This window comes from Scyliorhinus torazame, chromosome 16 (assembly GCF_047496885.1).
Source record: "Scyliorhinus torazame isolate Kashiwa2021f chromosome 16, sScyTor2.1, whole genome shotgun sequence".
Classification (NCBI taxonomy): Eukaryota; Metazoa; Chordata; class Chondrichthyes; order Carcharhiniformes; family Scyliorhinidae; genus Scyliorhinus; species Scyliorhinus torazame.
In genome coordinates this window covers 123,643,020-123,668,379 of record NC_092722.1, presented here as the reverse complement: position 1 = coordinate 123,668,379, position 25,360 = coordinate 123,643,020, and the positions used below count along the sequence as shown (strand labels likewise).

The 25,360-nt window shown below is 47.7% G+C and overlaps 1 pseudogene; it reads left to right on the top strand.

Moving 5' to 3' along the window:
- The first annotated feature begins 7,818 nt into the window (after window positions 1-7,818).
- Window positions 7,819-25,360, top strand: part of LOC140392407 (interferon-induced protein with tetratricopeptide repeats 5-like) — a 34,150-nt pseudogene continuing 16,608 nt past the window's right edge.

Below are 25,360 nucleotides of genomic sequence, written 5' to 3'. Positions count from 1 at the left end.
GACCGTATCGACACAGGTGAAGGGCAATTCTTTCCTTTTGTGTGGACCGTAGGTCCCCCCCCCAACAACATGCGAAACTACAAGTCCCAAGACAGTTCCCTTAATCTAGGCTACCCCTGATTTCAATGAAAGGGAAAGACAAGACCATACTTAATTCAAGCAGACAGTAACATATACACATTTCACCGGAACCCCAAACGTAAGGGTCCCTGTACATATATCACACTCAAGTACACATTTCACCGGAACCCCAAACGTAAGGGTCCCTGTACATATATCCCAGTCAAGTAACTGGGACCCGCGAATCCATACAACTATTTACAATTGCATCTGTTTATTTCATCAAGGATCCTCCTTTCTTGGCTGCACTTCGCTTCTTCCCGTTGAGGGCTCTTCATTTATCCTCCATCGTCGATACCTGCAGCTGAAAGGTTTAGTCCAACTGAGGCGGCAGCATAATGTACCCCCTGTACAACATTTCCTTTGTGGGGGCAAACACTAAACCATTCTCAGGCTCCCCCCTGGTGGTGATCGGACAGTTGTGAGGGTCGATCGGTTGGGCTGTGGGCAGGGGTCGCTTTACCTGAACCAGCAGTTCGGTAGCTTCTACAGTCATCCCTTCCCTGGGCGTTACACATCCCTCCCCACTGCGGTCAATTTATCCCGTTCCCTGGGTTCTGCCACCACCTTACAAAAGTGATTAATGCCCCTTGTGGACATGCCTTGGTAGATCCCCATGAACACAAATAAATGCCCTGGTCAGAAGCCCGCCCCTTATCCCCGCAAACGGTGATCCTACCCGGTGACCCCGTGATGGTCCGTTAGGTGTTGTCCAGTCCGTTCCCAGTCCGAGGACCGATCCCTCATGTCCAGCCTCAGCTTCCTGGGCCACCACCGTCTCCCCAAAGGAAGGTCCCCCTCACAGGTTAAACACACCCGCCTGCCCTCAGTCACCCTAACCCGGTCAGTCGAAGGACTCTTCTGTCTCGCCTCTGCGGAGTTCTCCCGGTCCCACCATCGCCAAGATCAGCAAACTCCACATCGTCGGGTGCCCCATCTGTAAAAACAAAACACATTCTTGCCTCTACAGCCCTACCTACCTTGAAGTGCATGGGTGCTATCCGGTGGCGGCAGCAGCTCCTGCTTTGAAGTTGCCGCAGCCTGTCTGGGGTTCTGTGTTTACAGCCCGGCTCCCCAGGGTCCTAGTGCCTGCCGCTATCCGGTGGCAGCAGCAGCTCCTGCTTTGAAGTTGCCGCAGCCTGTCTGGGGTTCTGTGTTTTACAGCCCGGCTGCACCAGGGTCCTAGTGCCTGGTGCTTCATCATTTTACCCTTGCACCAGGCGCTTCTGTGTTCCCACGATCCTAAATACTTCACACACAACTACACACTAATTAGAACTAACAGGGGGGGAATGCTATATACAATGCCACCCGTCTCCGGGTGGCCAAATTAAAACTGTGCCCCGCTAAACTGGGGCAGTTCACCTGTTTGGTCCAATGGCTCGGGCCAGACCGTCCCCTCCCGGGGGTTCGGGCTGCCCCTTGCCTCTCCTTTCCCAACAGGGTTCGGTGATCCCTCATCGCTCCCTTCCACTCGGGCCCCCTTACTGCGGGACCGGGTGACAGGGAGGTGTGATGGGGACCATCTTACCGGGGGCTTGGAGACCCGATTGCTCCCTCGTCCCCCGACTGGTTCCCAAGCCCAAGGTGATACCTTCACTTCCTCCGCCTCCTTAGCCTCTATACTAAGGCAGGCTACCTGACCCACAGGTAAGGGCTTGGGAATCCTTACTGTCCCTGGGCTGGGTGCTTGCAGCACGGTCGGTTTCTTTGGGACTGCCCCTTCGGGACAGCACCTTGTCACCGGTTGTGTGACCGTGGAGTCAGGGACCTCCCCCACCGTTGTTAATTCTACGGGGGGTTTCTCCACTACCACCCCCAGTCTTCCCCCCACCTTGCTCTTTCTTGTCCTTATGGGGTGGAACAATTTAAATTGACTGATGTGGCGTTCGCATGGGTCCCACCTTAAGGGATTTAAACTGCAAATAGCCCCTGAGGCAGCCTCCAGAATGGGACCCTGCACCTGGACCGGACCAGGGTCTGGGGCTAGAACTACCCCTGCGCTCCCTTTTTCCTGAGGCTGCTCCCTGGGTAGTCATACGGGTTCTTGTGGTGTGGGTGCGGGCAGGCCCTGGCCCGTTGCCATTGCCACCTGTCCTGAGCCTTGCAAAAGGGCTAAAATTTTACTTATCTCGATGGTTCCCGGGGCAGCTGCTCCTACCGCCGGGGTCTGACTCTCTACTGCGGGAGCCCTCTCCTGCTTGCTAGGGTTTCTACATTCCCTCTTGAAATGCCCGGCCTTCCCACACCCGTAGCATACCGGTTTCTCGTCGGAGGTCCGGGTGCCCTCATGCTTCCACTCTCTCTTAGGGGCTGCTGGCGCGATTTCATGCACCCTACCCTTAAGGGGCTTGTCCTCACCCCTCTCCCCATTACGATATGCGAGGGTAAGTTTCCTAAGGACCTCTGCCTCATTAAGGTCCGGACTCTGCGGGTCGAACCAGTGTTCGGCCTTTGCCCTAACGTGGGGGAGACAGTTAGCTACGAGGGTCTTCAGCCAGTGGGCTGTTCTCTCATCTAAATTCTGCCTATCCGCGGGAGCCCCACACGCCTCCACATAGACAGTCCACAGCCTGTCTGCGAACATAGTGGGAGATTCCCCTGGTTGCTGCTTGGTTTCCCCCACCCTCATGAAAGGGCTCCCCAGATTCAAGCCCATTGCCTCCAGAACAGCAGTCTGTGCTGCCGCCCAGGTGTCAGGTCTTCCCCCATTCCCAGAGGTCACTGTCCTGCATAGCTGGGCATCTAGGGTTATCAGGAGCATCTTTATTTGCTCCCCTTCGTCGCAGTCATTGATGTTGGCAGCCTGTTCCACCTCCATAAAATGCAGCGACGGATCCCCCTTTGGAGTTAGTCTGGGAACGTGGGCCACCATCCCCCTGAGCGCGGATGCCCCATGAGGAACGATAATGTCGCCCTCAACCGGTCCCCTGTTTGCCATCCCCGCCGGGGGACCATACCTTCTTTGTCTGACAGGGCACATCCGCCCTACCTGGGGTTCCTGCTCCTCCTCCCCACTGTCCAGCTCTCTTGCCCCGTTGGGTAGCCCCCCTGTCCCCGGGCTAACTACCCATATAGGAGACGCCGCTATCTGGGGATACACCACTGACCCCCCTTGGACCTGCCCCTGACCGGGCGGTCCAAACCCTACCTGCTGACCCGGCCCCATCACCGGCATCCCAGGCAGCGGTCTGTCCCCATCCCATGGGGACCCACATACGAAACCAGGCGGACACGCCGCCAGCTGGGGGTACCCCGCCGACCCCCCTTGGCCTTGCCCTTGAACGTGCAGTCCGTTCCCCGCTTGCCGACCCGGGCACGGTCCCGGTGCCTCCGGAGGCGGTCTATTCCCCTTGGCCTGTGGGGAATCATCCGCTGCGAGGAGCACCTTGCCCTTTGGGACCCCCCCTGGACCTACCAGGTGTATCTGTCCCCTGACCTTGGACAAGGCCTCCTCTAACTCCGTTATTCGTGCCTGGCACGGCCCATGGGCACAGTCCCCTACTTCCTCGCGAGCCACTCGGTATGCTGCCTGGATGTCCCGGAACTTCCCCTCCAGCTTCCTACACTGCTCTGTACTCCGAGCATAGAGTTCCTGGAGCCTCCGTTCCTTTTCTTTCCCCTCCACTATCTGGCAGTGGAGATAGTCCTTCTCACACCGGTTAGACTCGCTTTCCTGTTTCATTTCTGCCCTTTCTTCCCGCAGTCGTTCTGCTACACTCGCGCTGTCCTGTTTAATTTCTGCCATTTCTTCCCGCAGTCGTTCCGCTGCGCTAGCGCTGTCCCCTGCGCTGGCCCTCACTTCTCTCAACTCCTGCTCTAACTCTTCGACCCTCTCCTCTGTCTTGACTACCTGCTCAGACAGGCAAACCAGCCAAACTGCCTTCTCCAAGTGCCTTTTGTGCGCCTTGCTTTCTGTCCATGCAGCCGCTGCCATTACCGGTTGCTCCGCATTGATCAATTCTGAGACCCAAGGTTTGGTGAGGTTGACCTTTTGCCACAAATATGAGGACATTCTCTCCTCCATTTTGCTTCGTTCCCTCACCCCCTCTGCCAAGTCACATACTCCAAACCACCGGGGTCCTGCCGCGGTCGCCATTGTAGAGGGTGCCATCTCCGCTACTCCACTACTGGGCCGATATCTGGGGTTTGAATATCTGTGTGTGTCTCTCTCCAGCCGGCACTGAAACTTCAGAGGCCAGGGGATGTCGCACTGGGACACTTCCACTGAAGAGAGCACTGACTCAAGCCTGCCGTTTATTCCTAACCGACAGCCTGAGACTTATATCACACAGATCTCCGGACCCCTACCAATACCCAGGTGATTCTCTCTCTTGCCGGTGGTACAACACCCACCCGGTTCCTACTCCACTAGAGTAGCTTTCCCAAGAGAGAGAATAGGACACTGCTGTTTATTTCCTAACCAGCAGTCTGTCCTGAGTGAATCGCTCAAGATGACCCTCGATTCTTGAACCCGGAATTAAGGTGAGGAGTATTTTAACAATGACTTGGTCAGAGATCGCTGGTGAAGGATTGAAGAATTTAAACGACTCCAATTAGCATCAAATCACGATTTATTGTAAAACCCAGGTCAAAATCATCAACAGAAGGAACACAATAAAATCTTATGCTCTAATACAACTAAGTCTATTCAAAAGGTAATATAGCGGACACAACGAAAATTCTTACGGTTACACAGGTTTTAGCAAAATCACAAGGCACAAAACAAGTTCCCTTCCCCAAAGCCTCAACCACTATTAAAATCAAGGGAGCTTCGCAAGCTGCTGCGGGTTACTTACGGTCACAGGCTGCAGAGGTCAAGTCAGGGGTGCAGAGGTCGAGCCAGGAACGAAGAGAGCCCCCCAATCGAAAACACAGCCCCTTTTATATTGTTTTACCTGGCTTTGTCCTGTGATCGGCCAGCCCCTTTTGCATTGAAAAAGGTAAGATTTAAAGTTCCCGCTGGTCCCGCCCCCTTTGAGCCGGTCAGACCTGTCGAGATGGGAGTACCTCCCCTAGGTCCGCCTCCAGTCTGTTTTTTGAGATAACGAGGTTGAGCTCCCTTGACGATTTTCAAAGACTTCCATCTGCTCCGGAGATGCTGCTATGTTGATGGGGTGTTGATTGGATTCTGCTCTGGTGGAGGCCAGGTCATTTACATTTGCATGGGGCTATGACCATCCCATTGTCCTGCTTGCATGCAAGCCTCCTGTGTATTCCCGTGCCCCTTTGTCTGTGTCTTGATGTTATCTTGTTGTCTGGCTCCTTCTTCCTTGTAGCTCCTAGGGGGGTGTTTGTAAATATTTATGTGCTTATGTCCCCACTCAGCTCAGCGGGCCAAGCCTGCTGGGAAAACTGGTTCTGTTCCCTTGGCTGGAAAGTCAGTTTACAGTCTCTGAGTTTCTCCAAAAGGGCCGAATTGCCCGAAAACCTTACAAGGGAGAAATCTCCAAAGTAATAGAGAGTTTGTTGGATCAAGGCATACTCAGATCAGTAGCCTCCACAAACAACGCACCTATTTGGCCCATCAGGAAACCGGATGGATCATGGCGACTGACCATTGATTACCAGGAACTGAACAAAGTAACCCCAGCAGCAGCCGCCACCGTTGCCATGTGTCCCGAGACCATGCTCAAACACAGACTCCAGTCAAATTTGTTTTCGATTTTGGACATTAGTAATGGCTTCTGGTCCATTCCATTGGCTAAAGCGTGCCAGTACAAATTCGCCTTTACATTCCAAAGGCAACAATACACGTGGACGTGCCTTCCACAAGGCTTCCACAACTCCCCCTCCATTTTCCACCAACAGCTGGCAAACGGATTAGCAAAATTTTCCCACCCCAATTGTCTGGTCCAGTGTGTAGACGACTTGTTATTACAGACAGGCACAAAGGGAGAGCACATTTCGTTTCTCGCCGAACTTCTAGCACTCTTAAAAGAAATTGGTTGTAAAGTCAACCCCAAGAAGGTCCAGATTTTGAAAGAAAAAGTGATTTACTTGGGAACAGTGATCACTCATGGTAAACGCGAGATCGAGCACAAGAGAATTGACTCGATCGTCAAATTGCCCCTTCCCCACAGTGCCTTACCCTCCGGTCATTTTTAGGACTGGTTGGCTACTGCCAAAACCATATTGACGGTTTCGCCACTAAAGCAGCGCCCCGTTCCGAACTTCTCAAGAAGCAGGCACCTTGGGAATGGCTTCCACAGCAAACAGATGCCGTGGATGCTTTAAAAAGAGCACTCAGCACAGCTCCCGCACTACAGGTTCCACATCCACATTCCCCGTATGCTATCGAGGTAGCAAGCACTGATCGAACCCTTTCGGCCATGCTCCTCCAGGAACGCCATGACCAGTTACGCCCCGTTGCATACGCCTGATGCATGTTAGACCCCGTAGAGCAAGGATTTTCTGCCTGTGAAAGGCACTTGCTCGCAGTTTTTTGGGCAGTACAATACTTTGCCTACATTACAGGACTCAACCCCATCACCATCCTCACAGAACACACACCGACACAGCTATTGTTAGACGACTGACTTAAAGATGGCACAGTCAGCCAGATTCGCGCAGCCCATTGGACCCTTCTTTTGCAGGGACGGGACATCACGGTAAAGAGAAGCAAAACCCGCACCTTCCTTGCCGATAATTTGCAGTATGCAGGCACCCCTCATGAATGTGAGATCATCACCACTAAACAGAACACAGGCCCATTTATTCCCAAAACATCCCCCAGGAAAACAGGTAGAGATCTGGGCGTACATGTCCACAGATCTTTGAAGGTGGTAACATAAGTGGACAAGGTAGTCAAGAAAGCATACGGAACGCTTGCTTTCATTGGACGGGGCATTGAGTATAAAAACTGGCATGTTATGGTACAGTTGTATAGAACCTTGGTAAGGCCGCACTTGGAATAATGCGCGCAATTCTGGTCGCCACACTACCATAAGGATGTAGAGGCTTTGGAGAAGGTGCGGAGGGGGTTTACCAGAATGGTGCCTGGTCTGGACGGTGTTAGCTATGTGGAGAGACTGAATAAACTCCGACTATTTTCATTAGAAAGATGGAGATTGTGGGGTGACCTGATAGAGGTCTACAAGATTATGAGGGACATAGATAGAGTGGAACGACAGGCACATCCCAGGGTGGAGGGGTCATTCACCAGGGGGCATAGGTTTACGGTCCATGGGGCAAAGTTTAGAGGAGATGTGCAAGGCAGGTTTGTTATGCAGTCTTATTTAAGTAGACTACATTCAGGCAGTACATTGCGTGCACCTTCTCAGAGCTCTTCTTCACTTGCTTCAGTGCCATTGTTTTTTTTTTGCCTTGGCACAGTCTAGCACATGTAGGTACACCCACAATACTGTCAGGGATGCGTAATCTGGGAAGATATGGTCACATGTAAGGGACGTTTAATCTAGGGCTATATGGTCACATGTCAGGGATGTATAATCCAAGGCTATATGGTCACATGTCAGGGATGTGTAATCCAGGAAATACGGTCACATGTCAGGGACGTGTAATCCAGGGAATACCGTCACATGTCAGCGACATGTAATCCAGGGGATACAGGTATTTTCCTTAAAGGGCCAAGTGACTCTTTTCTCTAATCTGGCTTTCTGTGGTAAAGCACAGTTTGACCGTATTGGCAGCATTCCTTCCTGCTCAGACAGTTTGCTTCACAGCTACGTTTTTTAGTTTCAGTTTCAATTCTCATTGAGGAAATGATTTGAAGAAATTCACTGCAGGAAAGCAAAACAGAGCTGGAAAACAACACAACAAATACTCTCCTCAATCGCATTATAAAAGCTGAATTAAAACTGTGAAAGGAATTCGGAACACATTTCATTCGATCAGCACTATGAGGTAAGTTTCACTGAAATCACTTTAGTCCTGGAATTTATCTGTAGACTGTTGAACAAGGAGCTGTTTTCAGGAATAAAATAGCAGACATTACAAAGCAGTTCAAACACTAGGACTGGGATTTGTTTCCTCTTTGTTCTGGGGGTATGAGCATTGCTGGCTGGGCCAGCATTGATTCCCATCTCGAATTGCCCTTGAGAAGTTGGCGGTGAACCCTGTGAACTGTACAGTCTGTCTCATGTAGGTACACCCACAGTGCTGTTAGGAAGAGAGTACAGAGTTTTGGGCTGGCTATAAGGACAGCGATATCGGGCGCAATCTACTGGCCACATTGCGGCGGACGCGAAAACGAGCGTGCCAGTTAGAATGGGGGAGAGGCTGACATCGGGAACTACGTCGGGTTCCAATTGGTTTCTAAGCAGCCCGTTTCCATTGGCAAGATCCGGATACTGCCGCGGCATGACGAGAAACAAATAATCAACAATTAAGTCCAATCTCCATACGATTAATGGTGGGCCGCCTGCGCTGAGTGGTCGCCCCTGGTTCAGGAGCGAGGATACACAGCGCCCGTGAGTCCACTATGCCACCCTCTAGATCTGTTGACTAGAAGCTTCAACTCTCAGACAGGACAGAAACTACCAAACAATCTACATACGAATGTGCCATCGCCAGGGACAAAAGGGAAACATTTAGATACACAATGTTAAGGTAGACTCCTCGGCGCCAGAATAAGCTGAGACAAAGCAGACTGACAGTCACCAGGACACGACCAGTGATCAGGGAACCACCCCTCTATTGGAGGAAAATCGATACAGATGATTGGGAAAGACCCAATTAGTTGAGGCCAAGTTCAAGGGCCGCTCAAAAGCACGCAAAGCCTTTTTCCGTATAAAAGGTATCCCCCAAGGGAGAAAGGCTCTCCTTTGGCTTTGGCTCTCGCCAGAGAGAGAGACCTGCCTAGCTGCTGCATCAGATCAAGTAAGTCCCAAGTCAACGCACGCTACGAGTTAGACGCTCCTAGTTGCTACTCAACCCAGCAGCCTCAGAACCGAGCAACGGCCATTGTTCCTCTGACTGAGTGGGCACCCAAAGCTAAGTATAGGCTTTAGTAATAGTGGTAGTTTAGTTTGTAGAGTTTTTGCATGAGTAGATTTGACTGTGTGTAAATAAATGAGCATTGCTTTTGAACTTACTAACTGGTGTATCGAGTCATTGATCAGTATTCGGTTCTGAACCTTGTGGCGGTGTCGAAAGATACCTGGCGACTCTTGAGCAAACGTGATAAAACAGAACCAAATTAAGAGCCAACCAAAAGTTAGCAACAATAGACAGGTTGGAAACCTGGGCAGAGAAATGGCAAATGGAGTTTAATCCCGACCGATGTGAGATAATGCATTTTGGTAGGTCTAACATAGAGGGGAAATATACCGTAAATGGCAAACCAGGAAAATAGAAAGTCAGAGAGATCTGGGCGTACATGTCCACAGATCTTTGAAGGTGGTAACATAAGTGGACAAGGTAGTCAAGAAAGCAATCGGAACGCTTGCTTTCATTGGACGGGGCATTGAGTATAAAAACTGGCAAGTCATGGTACAGTTGTATAGAACCTTGGTAAGGCCGCACTTGGAATATTGCGCGCAATTCTGGTCGCCACACTACCATAAGGATGTAGAGGCTTTGCAGAAGGTGCAGAGGGGGTTTACCAGAATGGTGCCTGGTCTGGACGGTGTTAGCTATGTGGAGTGACTGAATAAACTCCGACTATTTTCATTAGAAAGATGGAGGTTGTGGGGTGACCGTTTGACTGTATTGGCAGCATTCCTTCCTGCTCAGACAGTTTGCTTCACAGCTATGTTTTTTAGTTTCAGTTTCAATTCTCATTGAGGAAATGATTTGAAGAAATTCACTGCAGGAAAGCAAAACAGAGCTGGAAAACAACACAACAAATACTCTCCTCAATCGCATTATAAAAGCTGAATTAAAACTGTGAAAGGAATTCGGAACACATTTCATTCGATCAGCACTATGAGGTAAATTTCACTGAAATCACTTTAGTCCTGGAATTTATCTGTAGACTGTTGAACAAGGAGCTGTTTTCAGGAATAAAATAGCAGAAATTACAAAGCAGTTCAAACACTAGGACTGGGATTTGTTTCCTCTTTGTTCTGGGGTTTCTGAGCATTGCTGGCTGGGCCAGCATTGATTCCCCATCTCGAATTGCCCTTGAGAAGTTGGTGGTGAGCCCTGTGAACTGTGCCGTCTGTCTCATGTAGGTACACCCACAGTATTGTTAGGAAGAGAGTACAGAGTTTTGGGATGGCTATAAGGACAGCGATATCAGGCGCAATATACTGGCCACATTGCGGCGGACGCGAAAATGAGCGTGCCAGTTAGAATGGGGGAGAGGCTGACATCGGGAACTACGTCGGGTTCCAATTGGTTTCTAAGCAGCCCGTTTCCATTGGCAAGATCCGGATACTGCCGCGGCATGACGAGAAACAAATAATCAACAATTAAGTCCAATCTCCATACGATTAATGGTGGGCCGCCTTCGCTGAGTGGTCGCCCCTGGTTCAGGAGCGAGGATACACAGCGCCCGTGAGTCCACTATGCCACCCTCTAGATCTGTTGATTAGAAGCTTAAACTCTCAGACAGGACAGAAACTACCAAACAATCTACATACTAATGTGCCATCGCCAGGGACAAAAGGGAAACATTTAGATACACAATGTTAAGGTAGACTCCCCGGCGCCAGAATAAGCTGAGACAAAGCAGACTGACAGTCACCAGGACACGACCAGCGATCAGGGAACCACCCCTCTATTGGAGGAAAATCGATACAGATGATTGGGAAAGACCCAATTAGTTGAGGCCAAGTTCAAGGGCCGCTCAAAAGTGCGCAAAGCCTTTTTCCGTATAAAAGGTATCCCCCAAGGGAGAAAGGCTCTCCTTTGGCTTTGGCTCTCACCAAAGAGAGAGACCAGCCTAGCTGCTGCATCAGATCAAGTGAGTCCCAAGTCAACGCACGCTACGAGTTAGACGCTCCTAGTTGCTACTCAACCCAGCAGCCTCAGAACCGAGCAACGGCCATTGTTCCTCTGACTGAGTGGGCACCCAAAGCTAAGTATAGGCTTTAGTAATAGTGGTAGTTTAGGTTGTAGAGTTTTTGCATGAGTAGATTTGACTGTGTGTAAATAAATGAGCAGTGCTTTTGAACTTCCTAACTGGTGTATCGAGTCATTGATCAGTATTCGGTTCTGAACCTTGTGGCGGTGTCGAAAGATACCTGGCGACTCTTGAACAAACGTGATAAAACAGAACCAAATTAAGAGCCAATCAAAAGTTAGCAACAATAGACAGGTTGGAAACCTGGGCAGAGAAATGGCAAATGGAGTTTAATCCCGACCGATGTGAGATAATGCATTTTGGTAGGTCTAACATAGAGGGGAAATATACCGTAAATGGCAAACCAGGAAAATAGAAAGTCAGAGAGATCTGGGCGTACATGTCCACAGATCTTTGAAGGTGGTAACATAAGTGGACAAGGTAGTCAAGAAAGCAATCGGAACGCTTGCTTTCATTGGACGGGGCATTGAGTATAAAAACTGGCAAGTCATGGTACAGTTGTATAGAACCTTGGTAAGGCCGCACTTGGAATATTGCGCGCAATTCTGGTCGCCACACTACCATAAGGATGTAGAGGCTTTGCAGAAGGTGCAGAGGGGGTTTACCAGAATGGTGCCTGGTCTGGACGGTGTTAGCTATGTGGAGTGACTGAATAAACTCTGACTATTTTCATTAGAAAGATGGAGGTTGTGGGGTGACCGTTTGACTGTATTGGCAGCATTCCTTCCTGCTCAGACAGTTTGCTTCACAGCTATGTTTTTTAGTTTCAGTTTCAATTCTCATTGAGGAAATGATTTGAAGAAATTCACTGCAGGAAAGCAAAACAGAGCTGGAAAACAACACAACAAATACTCTCCTCAATCGCATTATAAAAGCTGAATTAAAACTGTGAAAGGAATTCGGAACACATTTCATTCGATCAGCACTATGAGGTAAATTTCACTGAAATCACTTTAGTCCTGGAATTTATCTGTAGACTGTTGAACAAGGAGCTGTTTTCAGGAATAAAATAGCAGACATTACAAAGCAGTTCAAACACTAGGACTGGGATTTGTTTCCTCTTTGTTCTGGGGTTTCTGAGCATTGCTGGCTGGGCCAGCATTGATTCCCCATCTCGAATTGCCCTTGAGAAGTTGGTGGTGAGCCCTGTGAACTGTGCCGTCTGTCTCATGTAGGTACACCCACAGTATTGTTAGGAAGAGAGTACAGAGTTTTGGGATGGCTATAAGGACAGCGATATCAGGCGCAATATACTGGCCACATTGCGGCGGACGCGAAAATGAGCGTGCCAGTTAGAATGGGGGAGAGGCTGACATCGGGAACTACGTCGGGTTCCAATTGGTTTCTAAGCAGCCCGTTTCCATTGGCAAGATCCGGATACTGCCGCGGCATGACGAGAAACAAATAATCAACAATTAAGTCCAATCTCCATACGATTAATGGTGGGCCGCCTTCGCTGAGTGGTCGCTCCTGGTTCAGGAGCGAGGATACACAGCGCCCGTGAGTCCACTATGCCACCCTCTAGATCTGTTGATTGGAAGCTTAAACTCTCAGACAGGACAGAAACTACCAAACAATCTACATACTAATGTGCCATCGCCAGGGACAAAAGGGAAACATTTAGATACACAATGTTAAGGTAGACTCCCCGGCGCCAGAATAAGCTGAGACAAAGCAGACTGACAGTCACCAGGACACGACCAGCGATCAGGGAACCACCCCTCTATTGGAGGAAAATCGATACAGATGATTGGGAAAGACCCAATTAGTTGAGGCCAAGTCCAAGGGCTTCTCAAAAGCACGCAAAGCCTTTTTCCGTATAAAAGGTATCCCCCAAGGGAGAAAGGCTCTCCTTTGGCTTTGGCTCTCACCAGAGAGAGAGACCTGCCTAGCTGCTGCATCAGATCAAGTAAGTCCCAAGTCAACGCACGCTACGAGTTAGACGCTCCGAGTTGCTACTCAACCCAGCAGCCTCAGAACCGAGCAACGGCCATTGTTCCTCTGACTGAGTGGGCACCCAAAGCTAAGTATAGGCTTTAGTAATAGTGGTAGTTTAGTTTGTAGAGTTTTTGCATGAGTAGATTTGACTGTGTGTAAATAAATGAGCATTGCTTTTGAACTTCCTAACTGGTGTATCGAGTCATTGATCAGTATTCGGTTCTGAACCTTGTGGCGGTGTCGAAAGATACCTGGTGACTCTTGAACAAACGTGATAAAACAGAACCAAATTAAGAGCCAACCAAAAGTTAGCAACAATAGACAGGTTGGAAACCTGGGCAGAGAAATGGCAAATGGAGTTTAATCCCGACCGATGTGAGATAATGCATTTTGGTAGGTCTAACATAGAGGGGAAATATACCGTAAATGGCAAACCAGGAAAATAGAAAGTCAGAGAGATCTGGGCGTACATGTCCACAGATCTTTGAAGGTGGTAACATAAGTGGACAAGGTAGTCAAGAAAGCATACGGAACGCTTGCTTTCATTGGACGGGGCATTGAGTATAAAAACTGGCAAGTCATGGTACAGTTGTATAGAACCTTGGTAAGGCCGCACTTGGAATATTGCGCGCAATTCTGGTCGCCACACTACCATAAGGATGTAGAGGCTTTGCAGAAGGTGCAGAGGGGGTTTACCAGAATGGTGCCTGGTCTGGACGGTGTTAGCTATGTGGAGTGACTGAATAAACTCCGACTATTTTCATTAGAAAGATGGAGGTTGTGGGGTGACCGTTTGACTGTATTGGCAGCATTCCTTCCTGCTCAGACAGTCTGCTTCACAGCTATGTTTTTTAGTTTCAGTTTCAATTCTCATTGAGGAAATGATTTGAAGAAATTCACTGCAGGAAAGCAAAACAGAGCTGGAAAACAACACAACAAATACTCTCCTCAATCGCATTATAAAAGCTGAATTAAAACTGTGAAAGGAATTCGGAACACATTTCATTCGATCAGCACTATGAGGTAAATTTCACTGAAATCACTTTAGTCCTGGAATTTATCTGTAGACTGTTGAACAAGGAGCTGTTTTCAGGAATAAAATAGCAGACATTACAAAGCAGTTCAAACACTAGGACTGGGATTTGTTTCCTCTTTGTTCTGGGGTTTCTGAGCATTGCTGGCTGGGCCAGCATTGATTCCCCATCTCGAATTGCCCTTGAGAAGTTGGTGGTGAGCCCTGTGAACTGTGCCGTCTGTCTCATGTAGGTACACCCACAGTGCTGTTAGGAAGAGAGTACAGAGTTTTGGGCTGGCTATAAGGACAGCGATATCAGGCGCAATCTACTGGCCACATTGCGGCGGACGCGAAAATGAGCGTGCCAGTTAGAATGGGGGAGAGGCTGACATCGGGAACTACGTCGGGTTCCAATTGGTTTCTAAGCAGCCCGTTTCCATTGGCAAGATCCGGATACTGCCGCGGCATGACGAGAAACAAATAATCAACAATTAAGTCCAATCTCCATACGATTAATGGTGGGCCGCCTTCGCTGAGTGGTCGCCCCTGGTTCAGGAGCGAGGATACACAGCGCCCGTGAGTCCACTATGCCACCCTCTAGATCTGTTGATTAGAAGCTTAAACTCTCAGACAGGACAGAAACTACCAAACAATCTACATACTAATGTGCCATCGCCAGGGACAAAAGGGAAACATTTAGATACACAATGTTAAGGTAGACTCCCCGGCGCCAGAATAAGCTGAGACAAAGCAGACTGACAGTCACCAGGACACGACCAGCGATCAGGGAACCACCCCTCTATTGGAGGAAAATCGATACAGATGATTGGGAAAGACCCAATTAGTTGAGGCCAAGTTCAAGGGCCGCTCAAAAGCACGCAAAGCCCTTTTCCGTATAAAAGGTATCCCCCAAGGGAGAAAGGCTCTCCTTTGGCTTTGGCTCTCACCAGAGAGAGAGACCTGCCTAGCTGCTGCATCAGATCAAGTAAGTCCCAAGTCAACGCACGCTACGAGTTAGACGCTCCGAGTTGCTACTCAACCCAGCAGCCTCAGAACCGAGCAACGGCCATTGTTCCTCTGACTGAGTGGGCACCCAAAGCTAAGTATAGGCTTTAGTAATAGTGGTAGTTTAGTTTGTAGAGTTTTTGCATGAGTAGATTTGACTGTGTGTAAATAAATGAGCATTGCTTTTGAACTTACTAACTGGTGTATCGAGTCATTGATCAGTATTCAGTTCTGAACCTTGTGGCGGTGTCAAAAGATACCTGGAGACTCTTGAGCAAACGTGATAAAACAGAACCAAATTAAGAGCCAACCAAAAGTTAGCAACAATAGACAGGTTGGAAACCTGGGCAGAGAAATGGCAAATGGAGTTTAATCCCGACCGATGTGAGATAATGCATTTTGGTAGGTCTAACATAGAGGGGAAATATACCGTAAATGGCAAACCAGGAAAATAGAAAGTCAGAGAGATCTGGGCGTACATGTCCACAGATCTTTGAAGGTGGTAACATAAGTGGACAAGGTAGTCAAGAAAGCATACGGAACGCTTGCTTTCATTGGACGGGGCATTGAGTATAAAAACTGGCAAGTCATGGTACAGTTGTATAGAACCTTGGTAAGGCCGCACTTGGAATATTGCGCGCAATTCTGGTCGCCACACTACCATAAGGATGTAGAGGCTTTGCAGAAGGTGCAGAGGGGGTTTACCAGAATGGTGCCTGGTCTGGATGGTGTTAGCTATGTGGAGTGACTGAATAAACTCCGACTATTTTCATTAGAAAGATGGAGGTTGTGGGGTGACCGTTTGACTGTATTGGCAGCATTCCTTCCTGCTCAGACAGTTTGCTTCACAGCTATGTTTTTTAGTTTCAGTTTCAATTCTCATTGAGGAAATGATTTGAAGAAATTCACTGCAGGAAAGCAAAACAGAGCTGGAAAACAACACAACAAATACTCTCCTCAATCGCATTATAAAAGCTGAATTAAAACTGTGAAAGGAATTCGGAACACATTTCATTCGATCAGCACTATGAGGTAAATTTCACTGAAATCACTTTAGTCCTGGAATTTATCTGTAGACTGTTGAACAAGGAGCTGTTTTCAGGAATAAAATAGCAGACATTACAAAGCAGTTCAAACACTAGGACTGGGATTTGTTTCCTCTTTGTTCTGGGGTTTCTGAGCATTGCTGGCTGGGCCAGCATTGATTCCCCATCTCGAATTGCCCTTGAGAAGTTGGTGGTGAGCCCTGTGAACTGTGCCGTCTGTCTCATGTAGGTACACCCACAGTATTGTTAGGAAGAGAGTACAGAGTTTTGGGATGGCTATAAGGACAGCGATATCAGGCGCAATATACTGGCCACATTGCGGCGGACGCGAAAATGAGCGTGCCAGTTAGAATGGGGGAGAGGCTGACATCGGGAACTACGTCGGGTTCCAATTGGTTTCTAAGCAGCCCGTTTCCATTGGCAAGATCCGGATACTGCCGCGGCATGACGAGAAACAAATAATCAACAATTAAGTCCAATCTCCATACGATTAATGGTGGGCCGCCTTCGCTGAGTGGTCGCTCCTGGTTCAGGAGCGAGGATACACAGCGCCCGTGAGTCCACTATGCCACCCTCTAGATCTGTTGATTGGAAGCTTAAACTCTCAGACAGGACAGAAACTACCAAACAATCTACATACTAATGTGCCATCGCCAGGGACAAAAGGGAAACATTTAGATACACAATGTTAAGGTAGACTCCCCGGCGCCAGAATAAGCTGAGACAAAGCAGACTGACAGTCACCAGGACACGACCAGCGATCAGGGAACCACCCCTCTATTGGAGGAAAATCGATACAGATGATTGGGAAAGACCCAATTAGTTGAGGCCAAGTCCAAGGGCTTCTCAAAAGCACGCAAAGCCTTTTTCCGTATAAAAGGTATCCCCCAAGGGAGAAAGGCTCTCCTTTGGCTTTGGCTCTCACCAGAGAGAGAGACCTGCCTAGCTGCTGCATCAGATCAAGTAAGTCCCAAGTCAACGCACGCTACGAGTTAGACGCTCCGAGTTGCTACTCAACCCAGCAGCCTCAGAACCGAGCAACGGCCATTGTTCCTCTGACTGAGTGGGCACCCAAAGCTAAGTATAGGCTTTAGTAATAGTGGTAGTTTAGTTTGTAGAGTTTTTGCATGAGTAGATTTGACTGTGTGTAAATAAATGAGCATTGCTTTTGAACTTCCTAACTGGTGTATCGAGTCATTGATCAGTATTCGGTTCTGAACCTTGTGGCGGTGTCGAAAGATACCTGGTGACTCTTGAACAAACGTGATAAAACAGAACCAAATTAAGAGCCAACCAAAAGTTAGCAACAATAGACAGGTTGGAAACCTGGGCAGAGAAATGGCAAATGGAGTTTAATCCCGACCGATGTGAGATAATGCATTTTGGTAGGTCTAACATAGAGGGGAAATATACCGTAAATGGCAAACCAGGAAAATAGAAAGTCAGAGAGATCTGGGCGTACATGTCCACAGATCTTTGAAGGTGGTAACATAAGTGGACAAGGTAGTCAAGAAAGCATACGGAACGCTTGCTTTCATTGGACGGGGCATTGAGTATAAAAACTGGCAAGTCATGGTACAGTTGTATAGAACCTTGGTAAGGCCGCACTTGGAATATTGCGCGCAATTCTGGTCGCCACACTACCATAAGGATGTAGAGGCTTTGCAGAAGGTGCAGAGGGGGTTTACCAGAATGGTGCCTGGTCTGGACGGTGTTAGCTATGTGGAGTGACTGAATAAACTCCGACTATTTTCATTAGAAAGATGGAGGTTGTGGGGTGACCGTTTGACTGTATTGGCAGCATTCCTTCCTGCTCAGACAGTCTGCTTCACAGCTATGTTTTTTAGTTTCAGTTTCAATTCTCATTGAGGAAATGATTTGAAGAAATTCACTGCAGGAAAGCAAAACAGAGCTGGAAAACAACACAACAAATACTCTCCTCAATCGCATTATAAAAGCTGAATTAAAACTGTGAAAGGAATTCGGAACACATTTCATTCGATCAGCACTATGAGGTAAATTTCACTGAAATCACTTTAGTCCTGGAATTTATCTGTAGACTGTTGAACAAGGAGCTGTTTTCAGGAATAAAATAGCAGACATTACAAAGCAGTTCAAACACTAGGACTGGGATTTGTTTCCTCTTTGTTCTGGGGTTTCTGAGCATTGCTGGCTGGGCCAGCATTGATTCCCCATCTCGAATTGCCCTTGAGAAGTTGGTGGTGAGCCCTGTGAACTGTGCCGTCTGTCTCATGTAGGTACACCCACAGTGCTGTTAGGAAGAGAGTACAGAGTTTTGGGCTGGCTATAAGGACAGCGATATCAGGCGCAATCTACTGGCCACATTGCGGCGGACGCGAAAATGAGCGTGCCAGTTAGAATGGGGGAGAGGCTGACATCGGGAACTACGTCGGGTTCCAATTGGTTTCTAAGCAGCCCGTTTCCATTGGCAAGATCCGGATACTGCCGCGGCATGACGAGAAACAAATAATCAACAATTAAGTCCAATCTCCATACGATTAATGGTGGGCCGCCTTCGCTGAGTGGTCGCCCCTGGTTCAGGAGCGAGGATACACAGCGCCCGTGAGTCCACTATGCCACCCTCTAGATCTGTTGATTAGAAGCTTAAACTCTCAGACAGGACAGAAACTACCAAACAATCTACATACTAATGTGCCATCGCCAGGGACAAAAGGGAAACATTTAGATACACAATGTTAAGGTAGACTCCCCGGCGCCAGAATAAGCTGAGACAAAGCAGACTGACAGTCACCAGGACACGACCAGCGATCAGGGAACCACCCCTCTATTGGAGGAAAATCGATACAGATGATTGGGAAAGACCCAATTAGTTGAGGCCAAGTTCAAGGGCCGCTCAAAAGCACGCAAAGCCCTTTTCCGTATAAAAGGTATCCCCCAAGGGAGAAAGGCTCTCCTTTGGCTTTGGCTCTCACCAGAGAGAGAGACCTGCCTAGCTGCTGCATCAGATCAAGTAAGTCCCAAGTCAACGCACGCTACGAGTTAGACGCTCCGAGTTGCTACTCAACCCAGCAGCCTCAGAACCGAGCAACGGCCATTGTTCCTCTGACTGAGTGGGCACCCAAAGCTAAGTATAGGCTTTAGTAATAGTGGTAGTTTAGTTTGTAGAGTTTTTGCATGAGTAGATTTGACTGTGTGTAAATAAATGAGCATTGCTTTTGAACTTACTAACTGGTGTATCGAGTCATTGATCAGTATTCAGTTCTGAACCTTGTGGCGGTGTCAAAAGATACCTGGAGACTCTTGAGCAAACGTGATAAAACAGAACCAAATTAAGAGCCAACCAAAAGTTAGCAACAATAGACAGGTTGGAAACCTGGGCAGAGAAATGGCAAATGGAGTTTAATCCGGACCGATGTGAGGTAATGCATTTTGGTAGGTCTAACATAGAGGGGAAATATACTGTAAATGGCAAACCAGGAATATAGAAAGTCAGAGAGATCTGGGCGTACATGTCCACAGATCTTTGAAGGTGGTAACATAAGTGGACAAGGTAGTCAAGAAAGCATACGGAACGCTTGCTTTCATTGGACGGGGCATTGAGTATAAAAACTGGCATGTCATGGTACAGTTGTATAGAACCTTGGTAAGGCCGCACTTGGAATATTGCGCGCAATTCTGGTCGCCACACTACCATAAGGATGTAGAGGCTTTGCAGAAGGTGTAGAGGGGGTTTACCAAAATAGTGCCTGGTCTGGACGGTGTTAGCTATGTGGAGAGACTGAATAAACTCCGACTATTTTCATTTGAAAGATGGAGGTTGTAGGGTGACCTGATAGAGGTCTACAAGATTATGAGGGATATAGATAGAGTGGAACGACAGGCACATCCCAGGGTGGAGGGGTCAGTCACCAGGGGGCATAGGTTTACGGTCCATGGGGCAAAGTTTAGAGGAGATGTGCAAGGCAGGCTTTTTCTGCAGAGGGTGGTGAGTGCCAGCGTTGCCAGGGGAGGTTGTGGAAACAGATACATGAACGGTGTTCAAAAGGCATCTTGACAAACACATGGATAGGATGGGTGTAGAGGGATATGCCACAAGGAAGTGCTGAGGATTTTTGGCAAAACATGACCTGTACAGGCTTGGAGGGCCGTAGGGCCTGTTCCTGTGCTGTATTGTTCTTTATTCTTTGTTCTTCGAGAGTCGTCCCAGTGATTAAAACATCATTGAGGTAGACCATCATCACTCTGGGAGCCCTTGAAGGAGGTTTTCCATTGTTTGCTGGAAAATAGCGCAGTCTGACACGATGCCAAATGGTAGCCAAGCATACTGAAATAGGCCCTTATTTGTATTTATCATGGCAAACTTCTGGGACTCTTTGTCCAATTCCACCCATCGGTATGGGTGGCTGAGATCTAATTTAAAGATCTCCTGCAAACTTGGTGTAGAGGTCTTCAATTGTGGGGATCGCATTGCATTCCACCTGGGCAGCCTGACTAATGGTTAACTTGTGGTCCCCACAGATTATCATGGGTCGATCCGGCTTGAGGACAGGGACTATGGCGGCTGCCCACTCTAAGAGCGTAACTGTTGTAATTATTCCTGATTCTTCTAATTGCTGCAGCTCAACTTTAACCTTTTGATGCAGAACATCGGGGACTGGTCTGGCTCTAAAAGACCTGGGTGTCAAATCTGGTTTGACATTCATTTTGGCCTTCACACCTTTGATCCAGCCTTGCTCGCTGTGGAAAATGCCCTTGTACCTTCGCAGGACATGTCGAAGGACATTGTTGGAAATTCAAAACATTTCCAGCCATTTAAGTTTGATTTGCTGCAACCATTCTCTCTCCATTAGGCTGGGCCTGTGCCCCTCTACGATAACCAAGACAGATGGTGGCCCAGCGGTTAGCACTGCTGCCTCACAGTGCCAGGCCCTTGGGTGAATGTGTGGAGTTTGCACGTCCTCCCCGTGTCTGCGTGGGTTTCTTCCGAGTGCTCCGGTTTCCTCCAACAGTCCAAAGATGTGCAGGTTAGGTAAACTGGTTATCGGGATAGGGCGGGAGACCGCTTTTTCAGAGGGTTGGCGCAGACTTTATGGGCTGAATGGCCTCCTTCTGCACTGCAGGGATTCAATGGATTCTCTGGGCCTTTTGCTCTTGAGAAGCCACTGGTGTGTTCGTGGTCCGAAGTAATTTCATGGTGTTTCCCGTGCAAGTTGGCAGCTTGATCGTCATACTGCTCAAATCTAAAGTTTGAGCTCCCTCACGAATGCGAATTGAAGGTCTTCTCCCCCATAACTGTCATTGAGGTTCCGGTGTCAACTTTTAATTTTGAGGGTTTACAGTTCAGACAACAAGATTTCAATGGAGGCTGTCTTATTTAACTAGACTACATTCAGGCAGTACATTGCGTGCTCCTTCTCAGAGCTCTTCTCCACTTGCTTCAGTGCCATTGGTTTTTTTTGCCTTGGCACAGTCTAGCACATATAGGTACACCCACAATACTGTCAGGGATGTGTAATCCGGGAAGATATGGTCACATATCAGGGACGTTTAATCTACGGCTATATGGTCACATGTCAGGGATGTATAATCCAGGGCTATATGGTCACATGTCAGGGATGTGTAATCCAGGAAATACGGTCACATGTCAGGGACGTGTAATCCAGGGGATATCGTCCCATGTCAGCGACATGTAATCCAGGGGATACAGGTATTTTCCTTAAAGGGCCAAGTGACTCTTTTCTCTAATCTGGCTTTCTGTGGTAAAGCACAGTTTGACCGTATTGGCAGCATTCCTTCCTGCTCAGACAGTTTGCTTCACAGCTACGTTTTTTAGTTTCAGTTTCAATTCTCATTGAGGAAATGATTTGAAGAAATTCACTGCAGGAAAGCAAAACAGAGCTGGAAAACAACACAACAAATACTCTCCTCAATCGCATTATAAAAGCTGAATTAAAACTGTGAAAGGAATTCGGAACACATTTCATTCGATCAGCACTATGAGGTAAATTTCACTGAAATCACTTTAGTCCTGGAATTTATCTGTAGACTGTTGAACAAGGAGCTGTTTTCAGGAATAAAATAGCAGACATTACAAAGCAGTTCAAACACTAGGACTGGGATTTGTTTCCTCTTTGTTCTGGGGTTTCTGAGCATTGCTGGCTGGGCCAGCATTGATTCCCCATCTCGAATTGCCCTTGAGAAGTTGGCGGTGAGCCCTGTGAACTGAGCAGTCTGTCTCATGTAGGTACACCCACAGTGCTGTTAGGAAGGGAGTACAGAGTTTTGGCTTGAAAACAGTGAAGGAACAGCAGTACAGTTTGCAGTCAGAATGATGTGTCTCGTTACTGCCACTTATCAGCTCTAGTCTGGATATTACCCAGGTCTTCCTGCGGGTGGGTACAGATTGTTTCAGTATCGCAGGAAATGCTGATTCCTTATCCTGAGGAATTAGGATGCAGCAAGACTGGCGATGGGGCAGGTGACATGAGGCAAAATGATCTGGTTATGGTTCAAATTAGGTACTAATTCAAATAAAAATTTAATTTTGTTTCCATTCAGCTTCCATTGAAGATTCAAAGTGAAATATGAATTTTCTATTTGTATTCTGCAATGCCCCAGGTCATTTGCAGCTTTGAAGGGAGAAAGTTTTACTCTGTGTTCCATCGTAACCTCGGAGGGGTTTATTAATGTAAAATGCTGATTTTCAGCATTTACGTTTGAACAAAATAAACTAAAACAACCAGAACGATAAATCACAGGGAGAGCACAGCCTGACCTGGGATGGACAGGAGTGAATGTAATATGGAATGTAGCAGAGGAGTGCCAGATTAAAGTGGGGAGAAGGAAAAGTAGTTTCTGAAGCTAGAGACTGAGTGTGAGGGAGGGTCGGTGGGGGGTTGGGGAGGGGGGGAGGATGCGGTAGAGACACGTGCAGTAGTTTGAACTGAAAGCAGAAACCCACCATGAACCGGGTGAGGGGGTAAGAATGACAGCGAGGATTGAGGGGGGAAGGGAGAAGAGTGGCAACATGAACAAGAGGCAGCTGGAGCAGAGAATGAGTTGGGATGCCCGTGGCATTAAAGTGAATCGACAGGAATTGAACAGGAAGGAAGCAAGAAAGAGTTTGTATTGATGTAACATCTTACCACACCCCACAGGAATGTCCCAATGTGTTTCACAATCAGTGAATTACTTTTGAGTATCATCATCCTTCTTAGACTAAAACACCCCCATTTACACTCCTTTTATCTTCTGTCCTCAACATCTTTGTGTATCTCCACTTATCGTTGACCCCCTATCCAGCCCCACCGCTCCACCCCCCGCCCCCCGCTACAGTATATTACATAGATTACATAGAACATACAGTGCAGAAGGAGGCCATTCGGCCCATCGAGTCTGCACCGACCCACATTAATCCCTCACTTCCACCCAATAACCCCTCCCAACCCTTATGGACACTACGGGTAATTTAGCATGGCCAATCCACCTAACCTGCACGTCTTTGGACTGTGGGAGGAAACCGGAGCACCCAGAGGAAACCCACGCGGACACGGGGAGAACGTGCAAACTCCGCACAGACAGTGACCCAGCGGGGAATCGAACCTGGGACCCTGGCGCTGTGAAGCCACAGTGCTAATCACTTGTGCTACCGTGCTGCCCATTGAGGTATAAATCTGACCTCTTTTCCAGTTCTCTCCAGCTTTGACAAAGAATCATCCACACTTCCTTTTCTCTCCACAGATGCTGTCAGACCTGCTGAGATTGTCCAATAATTTCTGTTTTTGTTGCATTTATGTCGCACCTTTAATATTATAAATTGTCCGAAAGGCATTTCACATGAACATAATCAGAGAATAATGTAGTCAAAGGAAAATAAAGAAATACTTGTAAAATTTTAAATAATCCCTTCTCTAAAATATATATATTACTTTTTGAACTATACCGATGATAAAATGATCAGTAGTCTTCTTGTAAAAGATTAATCATTTAATGAATAATATAAACAAGAATTGTGAGTCCTTTTGTACTCAATACTGAACTAACAAAAGAAATGAAATAGAATACAAATAACTATCTCACTATACAATATTATTATAAAGTAGTTCGAACTTCTCTCCCTCCAGCTTGTCTGTTCACTATCCTGGATCACACTCTCTGAGAAAGAGCAGGAATCTAGTTCTTATATCATCTGACAATGAGACATCTAGTGTTGAAAATGACTGTACTACATTCACATACATTCATCCTGTATATTGAGTTATCACTACAGTAGTGAGAGGATTGACAGAAATCTCTGCTAGTTTATATGTGGGGGTAAACTTTAAGGAGGGTATTCAGGAATTCTCTAGCTGAAGTCAGCAGTGGGGTGAAATAGCAGATGGACAAGGTCAGAGTGAGATGAATGCAGAGCTCTCAAGAGGATTATAGGGCTCAAGGTGATAGAAAGGAGCGCGATCATGAAGGGACCGGAACACCGGAAAGACATTTTTACATTTGTGACCTTCTTCGACCGGAGTCAATGGAAGTCCTACACTGCCCCCAAAACCTAGCTTAAAGGTCAGGGGGAGTCCACCCCAGATATTCTTGGCTTTTCTGTGTCAATTTTATACTAGGAGCAGAATTAATTGTCTTAAGGTGAGAATTCACACCTAACTTGGGAGGAGGTCCTGTTGCTGATTGGCTGTTTGACTTTAATTTGGCTCTGTTTAATTACGTTTGCTCAAGACTCGCCAGGTATCTTTCGACACCGCCACAGGGTTCAGAACCGAATACTGATCAAAGACTCGATACACCAGTTAGTAAGTGCAAAAGCAATGCTCATTTATTTACACACAGTCAAATCTACTCACGCATAAACTCTACAAACTAAACTACCACTATTACTAAAGCCTATACTTAGCTTTGGGTGCCCACTCAGTCAGAGGAACAATGGTCGTTGCTCGGTTCTGAGTCTGCTGGGTTGAGTTGTTTACAGCATAGCAACTAGGAGCATCTATCTCGTAGCGTGCGTTGGCTTGGAACTTACTTGGTCTGGTGTAGCTGCTAGGCTGGTCTCTCTCTTCGCTGAGAGCCAAAGCCAAAGAAGAAAGATTCTCCCTTGGGGAATACCTTTTGTACTAAAAAGGGCTTTGCGCGCTTTTGGGCGGGCCTTGAAATTGGCCTCAATTAATTGGGCCTTTCCCAATCATTCGTATCGACCTTCCTCCAATAGAGGGGTGGTTCCCTGATTGCTGGGCGTGTCGTAGGTGACCGTTGGGCTGCTTT